Raw genomic sequence first — 15,813 nt, forward strand, 5'->3', positions numbered from 1 at the left:
TTCCGAAAGCGAGAAAGATGCGTAAAAAGTAGTTACGCGACAACAAAATTTATCAAATTTCCTTCTTTCTACTGTCCATTAATATTCGTAATTAGATAATTCGTTGAAACGTCTTACCATCGACTTTTTCTAGATACGTAAAGTTCGTTTGAACTAACGTCGATTGCCGCGAAAATTTATGGCCAATCGGAAAGCACCTCTTTTCGAGTCGAGAACGAGAACCTTTAAAAATCAAACCATCAACGGCAGTCACCTTGTTTGTTTCCCAAACTTTGTTCCTCGTCGACGTTAACTTTCCGCCCGCTTTTTTCAATCTTTTTTTTCTTTTTGCTATCGTACGTTAACAGTCGATAAAAGGAAAGAGACCGAAAAAATAGTGTAATAACGAAAGACGCGTCGATGTCTAACGAAAGTGACCTTACTTGGCGCGTTAACGGCCAAGGTAAGACGCAATAAGGTAGAACAATCAAGATGCTTTCGAGCATAATATCGCAACGATCCGAGCATTCTAATTCGTCGAATGTGCATACGTGTGAAATTCGAAATCGTAACCTATACTGTATCGTTATAGACGAGCTCTATCATATCGAATTCTATAAATACCTATTCTCTCAAGGACGATCAAAGATTTTTTACGTAGGTACATATCATATACTTGGATATTTTTTTCTTTCCAAGCGATAAAGACGACTGTCGGTCGATAATGGCGGAGATCGACGTTACCTTAAGATCCGCCATCTTACATCTTCTAGCATCGCTTTTATTTCGTTTTATCGAAGGACAGATGGCCCGTTTGTATCGTTGGGAGGAAACGATCGTAAGTAACGAAATTGGTTACTTGCGTAAAGTTATTAATTAATAAACGTAAATCTTGATTATCCGTAAGAAATATCTATAAGAGATTCGCAGGGCAATCGAGTATTCGTCGGAAAATCTAACGATACCTTTTCCGCTATGCGATGTAAGCGTTATCGCGTTAATTGGTTTGCGCTTTACATCGTGGCGCGTCGCGCGTCCGGGTCGACTACTTGGTACGATATTAAATTCAATTTCCCTTAGATTTGCGTAACAGAGAGCAAGAAGTTCGTATCGAGTAAAGTCCCTTTGGAAATGAAATCGTCGTCGTCGTCGTCGTCACGAGAAATCTATCGTACTCTGGAAACTCTCTCTCTCTCTCTCTCAGCGATCTATCCGAATTATTTCCCTTCGATCTCTTTACGCTTTTTTACTTTGCTCTTTCCTTTTCCTTTTACCATTTTTTAATTAACGATTTATGTGTTTCAGATGAGCGCGGATTCCATTCGAGCGAGCACCACCAGCCGAATTCAACCGACGTAGAAATGTTCCCTTTAAATTCTACACTCGAGGGCAACTCGAGAGCAACTAAAGAGGAGAGGCAACAAGCTTCGCGTATGTATTACGCTATGGGAATTTTGCAGATTACCCGAAAGACGTAATTCGGATTCGAAAAAGTTTTCGATGCGTTTGCAACGTACGTGCCGTACGAAAAGCGGATTCAAAATTGAAGTGGCTTTGTATCTCTGCATCATCGATATCATCATCCTCTTTTGAATCGATACCGATATCTATGCACACACGCATTTATATATGCGTTTTTTTTTTCTTTTTTATTTTTCGTTTTTTAGAGAAATCTCCGCTCGACTTTTTCGCGTACACGTACGCATCTGTTGTATTAATGGTAGATACTATAAACGAACGTATGAAAAATAATCACCTTACGAACGGAACGTGTCGGGTTGGGCGAGGGGGAGGGGGAGGGGGTGGGATTGGGAGCGCGGACAGGTTGAAGAGTAAAAATAAAAACGAAGAAGAAAAGAGAGGGAATTAAAACGAAAAAAGAACGCGCGACGTTTCGTGGAATATAGTCGTAGATAATGCCTTTGTCGAGTCGAAAGTGATAAAATCGTGACGCGATTATCCGAGCTCGAAAACTCGATCGACGTGCATTAAAAACGGCTAAGAGGGGAAAACGGGAAATTCTCGAAGCAGCAGCAACTTTGCGCGAATCCGGGACGGGATGAATTTACGGTTGAAAATCATAGCAAACAAGAGCGCCGAGTTATCTCGTGGCTGTTTCATCTTTAGCTATACGACTGAACGTGTTTGTAACGTAGATTTCTATATCTATACGTACCCTTGGTACGTGTACCGTAGGTGTGCGCGAACGAGCAACGAGACGAAGCTTTTCGAGTTGGATTCGTAAGAGCGATTCAATGATTTCGTTCACTGAAATACGTGTGAATTCGAGCGATGCTCGCTTTAGTACGCAAGAGTGTACTACCGAGAGTAATACACGTACGTGTGTGATACTCGCGTGTAGACGTTGGTACATACCTAAAAAGAAACGAAAGCTGTATTGGTAAAATCTGGTCGATTCGCGAAATACAGAGGATAGGAGAGAGAAAACGATGTTCCTACGAACGGACGACAGACTCGTTACTTTCGACGGATGGTAATACTTCGGGGATACCTTTGTGATTCGGCCATGCGTAAACCTCGCCCGTTGGAGAACCAAAAATCTTTTTTTTCTATCCTTTTCTCGTTTACACGCGGATAAGAGTTTATATTTTATAATTACGTTTTCGTGATTCTTTTATTATCTCCTTTTCATTTTCTCTTTTTCTAGCATATTCGAATCGATACTCGTTAAACACCTATATCCTTTGTGTTACGTTCGGATTTCGAAGCTCTTTTTCGAATAATAATCCCGTTATATCCGGCGGAACGCATCTTTGAATATTTCGCATCGACGTTACGCCTCTTGTTTTTAATTTTTCCTTTCGTTCCGTTTTTACGTGCATTTACGTGCGCGATCACGAAGAAAGTTTTCCGTAGTAAAGACGATAATATTATCGTTCGGTTGGCTTTTTCATTGAGAAAATAACTGCCCTATCCCAAGCAATCGTCCTACGCGCGGCGTACGATCGCTCAGACGTTGAAAATAGCCGAAGGCTAAGATATCTCTTACGACCCTCTTTTTTCGTGATCCCCCTCCGAACGAGCCGGACGACCGACATTTTTCTTCTGCGTTACAAAATTAAACTCAAACACGGCGTTTCGGGTCGACTGGTCTCAAAAAAAAAAAAAAAAAAAGAAAAAGAAAGAAAGAAAATAAAATAAAATAGAATAAAAGAACAAAGAAGTAAAAGGAATAAAAAAATATGTCAAGGAATTATCGTCGTTTGGCTTCGTTCGGCCGATCTAAAGAATCGATCTCAACGAGTCGATCTCTCGAGTCGGGTCGTAATCGTGACAAACGGAAAGACGCAATTTCAATGACGATCGTCGTTTTGGGAAAACGGCCAAAGACCTGGATTTTAATTGTCAAAGTTATCGGGTCGCATTCGCGTATATGACGGACACGTATCTCCCGACAGTGTGCCCGGTGGTTGGAACGAGTAATATAACTCTCCTTCTCCCACCTTAATATCCGCCATGGTTCGACGTTGTCGCGAATAATCTAGTCACGGTGGAACGCGCTATCGTTTTTCATAGCAGAAACACCGATGTCATCCCTTTTCGCGACGCGAAAGAGGAACAAAGTTCGCACGATTCGCGGATACGTTATTCCCGATTTATTATCTCGATTCGAACTGATACGAAGACGACTATCTCGAAAATGTTCGTTGATAGGTTTTGACGGCTCGAAAATGACTCTGAAAAAGACGAAAAAAGAAAGCGGAAGAGAGAAAAGAGAAAAAAGGAAAAAATAGAAAATTCTCTTTCGAAAATCTTGATCGTCGAAGGACTATTAATAAAAATTTCATCGCCTCGTCTTCTTCTACCTTCCTCAAAACGAAATGCGTATCGATCGGATCGAAATTGCGTATAGATCTGGGCACGGTCGTGCTATATTGGATTTTTATTTTTTTTAATTATAAGGGAAAACGTTTTTCAACGTTCTCGAGGACGGAATTAAACGAGAAATACAACCGATCGCCGTTCATAAGGGAAAAAGTTAATTGAAACGAGCCGTCCGTCGTTCTTTCGTTACGTAAAAGTAAAATAAGATAGTTTTCGTTTACCTACCCGTTAAGACACATTTATGATAATAGCGTTGTTCGCTGTAAACGATATTGTATTTTGATTTCTAACGTCGTTTAATAGAGAGAAAAGGAAAACGAACGAATCGACGCGTTTAATCGTCGATAACCTTTACGTTCTAATTATTGTTATATTTTGGAAAGAACTTTTGAAAGAGCAATAATAGATCGGCCACGATAGAAACGATGTTCCAGTTCGTAAAAGCCGATTAAACGCGATGAAGGTATTACATTTCGCGTAGCAGTTTCGGATACATCGTTTCGAGAGTTTCCCCTCGTCTCGTCCTTGCAAATTCAACGTGGAAACTGATCGCATCTGACTTTAAACGCGCCATTTTGCAAAACTCTTTCCGCGAAACCATATAACGAGGCAGCTTATTAGAAAGGGAAAGAGAGAGAGAGAGAGAAGAGAAAGAGAAACGTCAGACAGCTGGATAATTCGTCGACGCGCAAACTCAAGAAGAGATTTATAGTTGGCATTGATGAGAAAGCCAACTTAGAAATGTTTATTAATTAAAAGTCCGTAATTAATTACATTCTCTGCGAGACGAGAGATGCAGCTATTATACTCTAGGATTCTTTGTTGTACTTATCTCGCGTCGAAAAGTCATCGCGAGAGTACGCTTTAACATTTTTGTCTTCTTCTCCTTTTTTTTTTTTTTTTTATTTATTCTTCATCAATTTAGAGAATCGATGCGAAGATATTCGACGACGAGAAGAGAATAGAAAAGAAACACGGAAGACTTTCGAAACGTGTCGAGGAAAGTAAAATGCGATGTCTCTCTCTTTCGTTCTTTCTCGATATGATTGATCTTTGAAGCGTTGCCTTTCATTCCATCGGCTTCGATATACCGGGCCGACCTACGACCTATAACACGATATGCGTGGGAAAATGCTTTCGACCTCGCGGAAAGCTACGTATTCCTGTCGGTGCTCGATAAAAAGGGAGCGGACCGCGAAATGGTATCGTTAATTCGTTTTTGTTCCACCTACTAGCGTGTTCTCTTTCCTTCTTTTTCGATCGACCTATCGGACGCTTTCGATCGCTCGACCCCCTTCTTTTCTTTTTTATTACATGAGAATCGCGTGTACCTCTCTAGGCCGATATCGCGTCGTATCTTGAAAAATTCGATCGCCGCTTTTTTCATCGTACTTTACCAAACGTATTCTCTTTAATCGAGAAAAACCTCGATAGACATTTTGTTCTTTGCCATCGAATGAACAATCGTGCCTGTTTTTATTCATCTTCTTATCTATTTTTAAAAGCGCGATCTTTCTTTCTCTCTCTCTCTCTCTCCTCTCCCTCTTTTTCGGTGACTCACCTTGTACACAAATAAACGACACTATATTTGATTAGAAACAGACGATCGTCAACTCTCCCTCTCTTCTCTCTAACTCATTTCAGCTTCCATTCATTTCGGCAGAAAAGACAGAGTAGCGTGTGAGCGAAGAGAATTAATTTAACCGATATATATATGCATATATATATATATATATATATATATATACACATATATAGACACGCACACGCACACGCACACACACTTTGTACAAAATACTCGAAAATGTTTTCGATTCCTTTGACGTACGTGTGAGTGCGTATATACGCGCGTGTGTCAGTCCGTCTCTTTAACAGAAATGCGTCGCGACGGCAGCGTGACGCTCTGTCGAGGTAAACAATGTAACACGGAGGGTTGACTTTTTTCGAATCCCTCGCGATAACATTGCTTGCCTACGAGCTGCTTTGATGTCGATATACGTAAAGTGTGTATGTCGTGCTACGAGCTAATCGATCGATTGATCGACCGATCGATCGATCGATCGGCCAAATTAACGGAATTACGAAATCGCGGAAAACTCGACGCGGTTATGCTTTAATCGCGTTCATAGTCGAATATTTTTGGGGTAATAAAAGTATCCCCGAGTGCACTTCAATTTGCATTTATATACAAATTTTGTGCGGTTTTTTTTTTGCTTATTTGTTTTCCTCTCTTTTTTTTTTGTTTTGTTTTTTTAAATACATGCCTCCGAGTAAGATCACAGAAGAGAGAGAGAGAGAGAGAGAGAGAAACAATCGATCTTTCCGATCGAACGTGCGATTTCAGAGGCTCGTCGAGCATGCCGAGAGAATTCGTCCCGCTATTGGCCGAACGGAAAAGGGAATTTCGCTGGTGAGGCGCGGCGCGGCGGAAGGAAAGCGGCCGGTACGTGTGTGCGTGCGTGTCGCGCCGTCGATAAAACCCCCTTGACAGTGTCGGCCGATGGCAGTACGACGTCGGCCGTCGTTGCGAGCGGTTCGTTCGTGTCGCGTTTACTTCGAAACAGCCCACACGCTTTTTTCCGCTTTCCCTCGTTACAAACGTTACGAGCGATAGATTCGTCGAACGATCGTTCGTCAATGGAAAGAAGCGGATCAATATTGTCGGAGGATATCGAGAAAAGAAATTTGATGAAAAGTATACAAAAATATCAAATAAAAGGATAATTGGAGTGAAGAATTTTTTTTCTTTGGATTTTTTTTTTTTTTTTGGTTCTTTTTCGTTTTTTCTTTGAAAGGAACCAGGAGAAGAACGAGGTTGTTATAAGGAAGGAACGGCTTTGAAAGGACAAGGACGATCGAAGTCGAATTATCGAGCGACGTGATTGACAGGATAACCGACGCGAACTGTCGCCCGTTGTTGCTGTAAAATTCTGACGTCAGGATCGTCTCTCTACGTCGTTTCTACGTCCATCGCGCGATCTTTCTTCGCTTAAGGTTAGAGTCCCTCTATATGTACCTCTCGATCGTTTTCGTAGATAGATCGTTTATTTGCCGAGGGCGGTAAATAGAGAGAAAAAGAATATTAATGTTAGATTCGTTGGAAAGGATCGTTGCGCGTTACGCCGACGGCTGAGAGATAAGTTAACGAGCGTTTAATTAGACGCGGTTAACCGAACGTAAAGAAAGTAGTACGTCTTGTGAAAATAAAGTTGAGCCGGTTGCTTGCGAGGGATGTGGCGGGGAAGGAGGAGGTTGCCAGAAGGAAGGAAGGAAGGAAGGACGATGATACATTAACACCACTCCGAAGCACTCTCTTGGAAAATAATGAGAAAGCGCGGTAGAGAAACGCGCGCTCGTGTTTGTTTTGTGTGTGTGTGTGTGTTTGCAGATGGGTGGGTGGGTTGTATATGACTCGTCGACCGTACTGAAATCGGTATTCGGCTTCCGTATAATTAAATTCATTACGGAAGCGTCGACTTAGTTTTGCCGTTTTGACTTGACCGATGATGCGTCGGATCGCGTCTTACGCTTTTATTTCTCTTTTCGTTTTCTTTTCCAACGACTTTAAAATAAATTACTCGTCCGGTTAGTAAAGAGGATGGAAGAAAATTTCTTTCTCTCATTTCTTTTCGATCCGGTAGCAAACATCGTGCTATCGAGAAGGAATAGGATGGGAACGAGATTCTACGCGTTTGCAACTTGATTACGATTTGATTTGCACGAAGGCGTGAAGCAATGCGGGCGCCGGATTTGGGGTCGACCACCTCCGCATTCGATCTAGAACAAGCGTATTACCGTCTCCGAAGATATTTCTGTAAGCGATCACCCTCGTATCGTCGCGAAACTACTGCCAAGACACGATGGGGTTGTGTTCCAAGCTCTGAATGTATCGTGAAATCTTGTAGCAAGAAAAAACAATCTATCTGTTATATGTATATATATATATAAATACATACACACACAGCACAGCGCAGCATATAAGAACGATAGACCGACGAACGACGAAGAAAGAAGAGAGATGTTACGTATCTTTCTTTCATTGTTCCGTTGGAAAAGCCGAGAAAGCGCATAGGTTCATTGTCTCTCGATTTTAGCGGCCGACAATGCCGTCCAATTTAATGATCGGAATCTGAAAGCGCAACGGAAGCATTCTTCTGGCCGTTTCGTATCCCATTGTCGGTGAAAACAATGGAACGATCGTCGACGTGGCTTCTCCAACGTGACTTCTCTCCTTCTAGTCGACGTTTAGCCGTTCGCAAATCGTTTTGCGTGAAAATCAACCCTCTTTGAAGCGGCAACGATCTCTCGACTAGACTTTGCTTTGCTTTGGTTACCCACTTACCGGTTATACCACTGACACATCCCGAAATTTAGTACGACTAGCTGAAGACTCTTTCTTTTTTCGCATCGATGATCTTTTTCATTCGCGTCTTTCTTCGATTTTCTTTATCCAGTTACATATTATTCTTACTACTCGAATTTTCCAACGAATATTTCGTTCCAACGCAAATTAGATCTCCATTTTAATATTCCTTTGTACCTCGAGCCCGTCGTTTTCGTCGAATCGTATTTTTACTCTTACTTCGGTCGTCCTCTTGTTACGGATCGAATCGAATAAATCCAAGTTGCGTGCGTGCGTTGCACCGTGTCTCCGTTCCAAGATAAACGTCCTCTAAAAGTTTAAAATATCTTGTTCGATCTTCGCGGTGCGTTATATCTCGTTACCATCGAGGGTACTCCGAGCACGAGACGGATAGACGGACGGACGTTAAAAAGATTTTTGAAAAAGCCGAGTTATACGAGTTGTACGATAGAAGAGAAACCACGCAAAGAGAGGAGAGAGAGAGAGAAAAAGAAACGAAACGAAGAAACAAAGAGATGCGATAAAGAGAAAGGGTAAATCGTTCGCGTCGAGAGGAATTTCTGTACGAGAAACTCTCTTTCCAGATCCTATGCGAGTCGTCTAGACGCGGTGGTATCTATCGATCGTCGAACAATAATGCTAATTTTTTCATTGGACTTCACGTTTGATCTGGCGAACGCCTACGTTTCTCGATATTTTTTTAATGTTACAGCCGAGAATAATATTTCTCTTCGATCATACGATATCTTTCGTTACACGTAAATTAATCTTTGTACGATCAAGGAGATCTCTCGGAACGAAAGATGATCTTTTTCTCTTTCTCTCATTTCAGAAATTATGACCTTATCCTCGCGATCGGCGACGACGGAAAAACGTTGAAAAAGATCGAGCGAATCTGCTTTTTCTTCTCTCATCGTAGTTTACATCCGCGAGATACATCCGAATTAAAGGATTTGCCAACATTAACTTCTGTTCTAGTTCGCGTGCATATTACATAGTACGAATTCACGAGTATTCCACGGTCAGAGTATTTACATTATTTATCTTTCCCTTGGGCCCCTGGGATGGATTTTCATTTTTGTACGATAGGGAGTTATGCATAAATCAAATTTACATAAATACGTTATCAGTAATCTTTCTTTTCTTTTTTTTATTTTTCCTTTTCTTCGCGTAATGCCGCTGCCGCATCTTCATAGATAGGACATGCACGGTTGACAGACGCGAGAACCTTACGAAAGTGATTTCGGAAGGATTTGGATATTCAAATCGAGCTATCTTCCATCCTCGCGAAACCATTCGTATTGTCGTTCCTAAAAATGTTTTCGGTATCGCGTTATCATACGGAGAATGTTACGACGCCGTTCGCACGGACGTAGATCTACGTCTACGAGAAAGGTAAAGGAAATTTATCGAATATTCCCGGAAACGTTGGAAAGACTCGTTTCTACCTAAGAAAAATATCTGGTTTACCTTCTCACTGCGTTCGATCGCGAAAAATTAATCATCCCCCAAGTTTATACAGCCGTTTGTCCGTAATGATTTGGAACGTATCGGAACGGTGATAAATATGCATACGTATGTATATATTTTCTCCTTTTTTTTTTTTTACCTTTTTGTTTCAACGTGGCTTTGCCGAGAATAGCGGAATTAGTAGAGTGCAATGAAACGATGTAATTTACAATGGGATTGCACGGTACGTACATAGCTAGGGTGCATTGTGCGCGCCGCGCCAAGTCCGGCGACTTTTTAATCTCCTGATGGAGGTATTCTTTTCGGAACAAACGGCCGCTGCAGTAATTACGAGGATGTCCCTTTGCGCGTTTACCGTGTGAGTCTAACCATATTGAATGATTCTTTTTTTTTTTTTTAAGCCGAGCCAACGATCTTTTTAATCGCGCGTCCTTTGTCGAAATTCCTTTTTCGAAAATCGAGAATGGAAAATTTCTAATACGTTTGTCGCGAAAACGAAAGAAAGAAAAGAGGAAAGAATCTTTAGGCTTTTCTCTCTCCCATCATCGTGTTTTATACGCATCTTCAATGTTCTACTTTTCTTTTTCTCTCATTTTATCTCCGCAAACCCTAGTTCATCCTTTTTACGGAGGAACGTATCACTGTCTTTTTATGTATCTTCAGCTTGCTCTCTCTCTGTCTCTGATATTTTTCTCTGGCTCTTCTCAGCATCTAAAATACGTGTCGCCGCTACGTATATTCATCGACGTGTCTCCGTGTTGTATCCGTGTGTAAACGCGTATCGTACTTGATTCATAAATGCTGCAGAACATTGCTTTACTTTTTTTTTTTCACCGTACATATGCGTATACGCGAAAGAAATAACGAATAACCGGAAAAGAGATTTTCTCGGTTGTTACAAAATATCATCCAACGTCCTTTTTAACTCGTTTACACGCATAACTCGAAAGTAATCGCGAAGGGTAATCTCCTCTGGCATCGAGTATGGTACATCTTTAAACGTTGTAAAGATTAACGAGAGAAGACGAACGAATCTACTACTCTATATTTCTTTCTTTCTCTTTTTATATCTCGCTATCGTCGTAGACATTCGTTTCGTTGGTTACGATCGTGACTGAACTTTCAAGAACACGATCTAACCGTTTGGCCAATTTTGCACGAACCGAACGTTCCTTTTTTTATTTATTTATTTCCCTTTTCTTTTTTTTTTAACTCGAAAATCGTGAAATGAGACGATCTTGGAATTTTTGCTATCGCAGTATCTTCTTTTCATCGTTGCACTGATACGTACGTAGATATATATATATCGTGTACGGAACGTTATATCACGAATTTTCTTAAAAGCGTGACATCGAAGGGATCGATTTAATAAGGAATTTTCATTAAGGAATCGCAATGTCCAGGCTCGGTGTCTTACAACCTTCTAGGATAGGCACGCTTAAAATCAGCCAAAGAATCGCGTGATGCTCGAACACGAAAGGGGTATCTATCGTGTGAGATCAGAGACAAAAGCTGCTGAGATAGGTCGAACATGACTCACGAACGGATACTCGATGTATTCGTAGAATATATACGTACGTATATGAGCGTGTGTGTGCTGCGTGTCGTCGTGTGTGTGTGTGTGTGTAGTATATAAGTTCGTAGAAAATAGGACCAACCGCTTTTCTCCGGGGGTATGTGTATACTCGATCACGTAAGCGAGACGACGACGGAAACGAAGTATTTCCGAACGGTAAAAGGGGTACATGCGATCTCGCGCGTTGCACGAAAACTTCTCGTTGGCCGTTCCCGTCTCTGCCAAAAGATACATATATCATTTTCGAGCGATATCGTTGTCGCTCCTGCTCTTCCCCATCTCTATGTACGTACAGCTGAGTAACGGATGAGTCGGCCTTTCTTCTTTTTACCAACCACGAGGAGATAGAACTCGCAAAGAAAAAGCGAGAGAGAGAGAGGGAGAGAGATAAAGAGAAAGAAGATAAAAATATATCGAGTGTAAATTTAACAAACTCGCGAGACTCTTCCCAAAGGTGGCCGTGTGAAAAGTACGATGATGCTAATGAAAAGATATAGAGATAGAGATACGATCACGTATCGTCAATTTTCTCTCTTTTTTTTCTTCTTCCCTTTTCCCTCCTCTTCCTCCTCCTCGCCCCTTCGACGTACCTTCCCTTCCTTTTATTTTGATTTAATTACGTCGAACAACTTTCGCGGATTTAATCCACGACGAATCTAATGTTTTGAGAAACGAACGACCAGAGAGAAAAATCATATGCGTTGGCGTATCGTTGACCGTTACTACTGCATTCTGATGTTTGCCTTCGGCGTTCTTACTACTACTACTACTACTACTACTACTACCACCACCACCACCACCACCATCTCCTCCACTACTGCCAGAAGGGTATCAGAAAGGTCAAACGTTTCGTCATCGAAAATGCGCAAGCATGATACGCGATGTTTAAGACGAGACGTTTCCTTTTCTATCTTTCTTTCATTGCCATTGATAAACTCGCTTGGCAAGTTTGCGTTATCGATCCTTCCCTCGAGACGTAAAACACGAAGGGCTAGGTTCCTACTAAAATTAGGGCGAAGATAAAGACTGTCCTTATTATAGACGTTTAGAGAATAAAAAGAAGTGAGAAAGGAGGAGAAAAAAAAATTGGGATTTACAGGAAGGAACACGAATTCTCGTAGCTTCGAATCGACTCTCTCGTTTTCTCTTCTATCTCCCCTCTCTCTTCTTTCTCCTCGTCACTGTCTCTCTCTTGCTCTCGTTTAAAGAACGGATCGAAGTTCTCGTTGCAGTTACTAATTCGTTATTTTTAGAGTTCTCGATTCGTGCAGAAGAAGCATTGTGATTACGTGATTGATCTACGATACTGTCCGCGACGGAATTGTATAAATAGACACCGGGTATACAAAAACAGAAGTCTCTGTATAGCCGCTCGAGTTTCTACTACGTCTTTATTCATAAACCGATACATGGCATCGTCGTGTTTCACCTCGAAATTTATCAATCGTGTCATCGTCTTTCTCCGATGTCTCTTTACGCAAAGCTTACTGTCGGTACGTATGTAAATATGCGTACCGACACACATTCGCCTAACGCAAACATTAACCGTACGTTAATCACGTTTCTACGTTTATATCCATATCTTCTCGAAGCAATGGCCGACTAGGTTGGTTGGACAATCGATAGACCGCTAACTTTACATTATCTAGTCTCTTTCGTTCAACGAGGGCGTTTACCAGATACGGCAGGTTCGTACCACGTTGCAACCCGATCGAGGAAATATATCCCGAGAAAACACATTATTCGACCGTTTTCTTTTTGCTTTGTTACCTAAATAATATCGGTAAAGTCGAATTCTCTTCCGTTTTCCTTTTCTTTTCCTTTCTTTTTTTTTTTTGTTCTTTTTCTTTTTCGTAATCAACGCGTTACACCAATACCGCACCGAAAGAGTATTATTAAGCTCACGCAAGCATCCGGTGACCTTGATAAGAGTGGCCTAATTTCGAAGGAACAAACGAGAATCTACATCCCGTCGCATTCGTCGCGTACCATGTATTATTTACGTCACGTTTCTCGTCAAAGGGTAGGAAAAGAAGTATAAAACACGTAGACTAATTGTTGTTATCATCCGACGAGAACAATTGCTAGTACGTAATTGATGATTGTAATGCTTATTTCTACGAAAATCGAATCGTCGAAGGGAGTAACGCGCGTCGGTTATGTATTCAATTCGTAGCGATATCGCTAACTTTGCGTTACGTGTTTAATAATGTTTGATAAACGACGAATCTCTCTCTCTCTCTCTCTGCTCTGTCTGTCTTACATCTCGAACGGCCATTATACGTCACGCATTCGTCAAGTACCATTTGAAATTTGTTGAATAGATAAAATCGATAAATTTGGTCGAACGTCTGCCTCATTATATGATAATTGTCCATTAATGATGGTCAGACTTTGTGCTCGTACGAAAGGAAATGGAGTATAACGTGGTGCCGGGTACTTTATTAAATCCGCGTAATATCACGTAATTTCGTGAACCTTCGCTACAAATGGAAAAACAAATAGACCGGTCTCGAGATTTCGATGTTTAACGAGGAGAAACAATGTCGTGCAGTGATTTCGAAGGAAGGGTTTTAAAGGGTGGTCAAAGGGAGACGATATCGAACGACCAATTTCTTCCTATCATTAGAGCCTTACGTTAATGGAAAAGTTTTTGTCGCCTTGACAGGGCCGATGTTCGAAGGGTAAAGCCTTGATGAAAGACGATGTTATTTTTAAAAGCCGAAAAAAGAGGAAGAAGGAGCAGGTGGGGAGGAGGGGAGAAGGGAAGGAGGAGAAAAAGCCAAGTCGAAGGACTGATCGACGATAACGAGTGACGCGAATCACGTAGACTCGCGTGGAACGTGGTACAACTTTAGCCGTGTAGTCGTTAGGGGTTGTCGAACCTCTCTCTTTCTCTCTCTCTCTCTCTCTCTCTCTCTCTCTCTTGTCTTTGTCTTTTTCCTTTAGCCTTTTTCAACCCTTCGTCTAGCGTGTCGAAGCATTTATAGCCTTGACATTGATACCGACGAGTGAAACTTTTATCTTTCGAGCCATAAAGGAGTGATCGCGATTGCGTGTAATAGTTTTTTTCTTTTCTTTCTTTTTTTTTTAATTAACGCAACGCGACATCTAACCCGATCGAATTAATATTTTAATTCCTCATCGTTATTCTGCATTTTATGAGTTATCGTCGTCTTTTCCTTAAAGACGGTGCACTCGATTCCGAAAGTAAGGAGGACGAGTTTATCTTCCAAGTTTTATTTCATTCTCGACACGATCGCATCCGTTCTATCGGCTTAGATTTTTCTCTCCTTCCTCTTCCTTCTCCTACTTTTTCTTCCATTTTTAATTCGTCCTACGCCACGTGCACTTCCCACTTGTTTCTCTATATATCCTAGCTTTTTCACCGAGGTGTCACGCGTAGATGGCCGCGAGGGAAAGAATTTCATTCGTATTCCTGAACATTATCGACGAACTTAAAAGCAGGAGGGAACAAAAGTCTTGGAAGCTCTTTCTCGTGTAATACGTACATTCGAGAAGAATGATAAGAGAGAGAGAGAGGGAGAGGGAGCGAGCGAGTGGTAGGGGAGAGTGGCAATTTTAGCCAAGTTTTACGAAGAACGACGTAAAGATGACGTTGTGGACCCTTTAAGCCCTTCCAAAAGGGTCGAAAAATAGAAAATATCATAGCGGGTAGAACTCCAAGTAGGAAAGAGGGAGGGAGGAAGGGTGGCTTACACGTTACACTCTCTTCCATACCTGGAAATATCCCGAGGCTTTTTCTTCTTCGAATTGAAAGTAAAGTCGGTCGAAACTTCATACGTATCCGTAAATATAACGATCCATCCGAACGAATTAAAAAATACTTGAGAGAGAAGTTTCTGAAACGTGGGTATAAAGTAAACGATATCTAAGAGAAGGATGAAAAATATTTTCCCTTTTTCGATACGGTTCGTCGTCGTTTACGACGTTTACGAGGACAAAAAGGAAATAAGTACGCGTATAAAACGCTTCAGACGGAATATTTCCAACAATTTTTAAATTGTAATTCTTGTGACTTTTGGGTCGAGAGATATCGAGTGTAAAGTAAGAAAGGAGAGCCATTCGAAATCTTAAGATAAGAGAAAACAATGAGAAATCGATGTGCGCGATCGGCACCTTCGCGAAAACAAAAAAAAAGTTTTCTTTGGGATTGGAAGAATCGAAGCTTCGACATTTTCTTTTTTTCTTTTTTTTTTCGGAGCACGAAGTCGATGCGATTTTCTCGCCCACATCCAACTTCCTTATTTCGTCACGAAGAAGAAGAAGAAGAGGAGGAGGAGGAGGATGTAAGGAGAAAAGGGAGAAGAGAAAGAAAGCAATAGCAGTAACGGTGGCTGTAAAAGAAACGAGGCTTGGGCAGCAGAGGGTAGTTTTTCTTTCTGGTGAAAGGAGAAAGAGGAACGAGCGAGTGTCGTGGACGACGAGAATTTACGTAAACGCGTGGGTGGAACAATAAGCGAATGGTAAGAGGAGTCGATGGGGAAGGAAGGGAGGATTAGAATTTACGAGATAATGATCCGCGTCGTTTTGTTCGTACGATGGCCGGTACCGGCGA

The 15,813-nt window shown here is 41.4% G+C and overlaps 1 protein-coding gene across 8 annotated transcripts in view; it reads left to right on the forward strand.

The window, feature by feature from the left end:
- The first annotated feature begins 242 nt into the window (after positions 1–242).
- The window catches only part of LOC127061680 (octopamine receptor Oamb), a 52,445-nt gene continuing 36,874 nt past the window's right edge, over positions 243–15,813 (forward strand). For 2 of the 8 annotated variants that reach the window (XM_050988893.1, XM_050988900.1), the window contains exons 1-2: positions 246–442; positions 1,285–1,410. The gene's annotated coding sequence lies outside the window, so the exon portion shown is untranslated. Of the gene's footprint in view, positions 443–1,284; positions 1,411–6,325; positions 6,820–15,813 lie in introns of those variants that run through there. The other 6 variants (XM_050988895.1, XM_050988894.1, XM_050988901.1 and 3 more) reach the window with 5 other exon arrangements.

This window comes from Vespula vulgaris, chromosome 2 (assembly GCF_905475345.1).
Source record: "Vespula vulgaris chromosome 2, iyVesVulg1.1, whole genome shotgun sequence".
Classification (NCBI taxonomy): domain Eukaryota; kingdom Metazoa; phylum Arthropoda; class Insecta; order Hymenoptera; family Vespidae; genus Vespula; species Vespula vulgaris.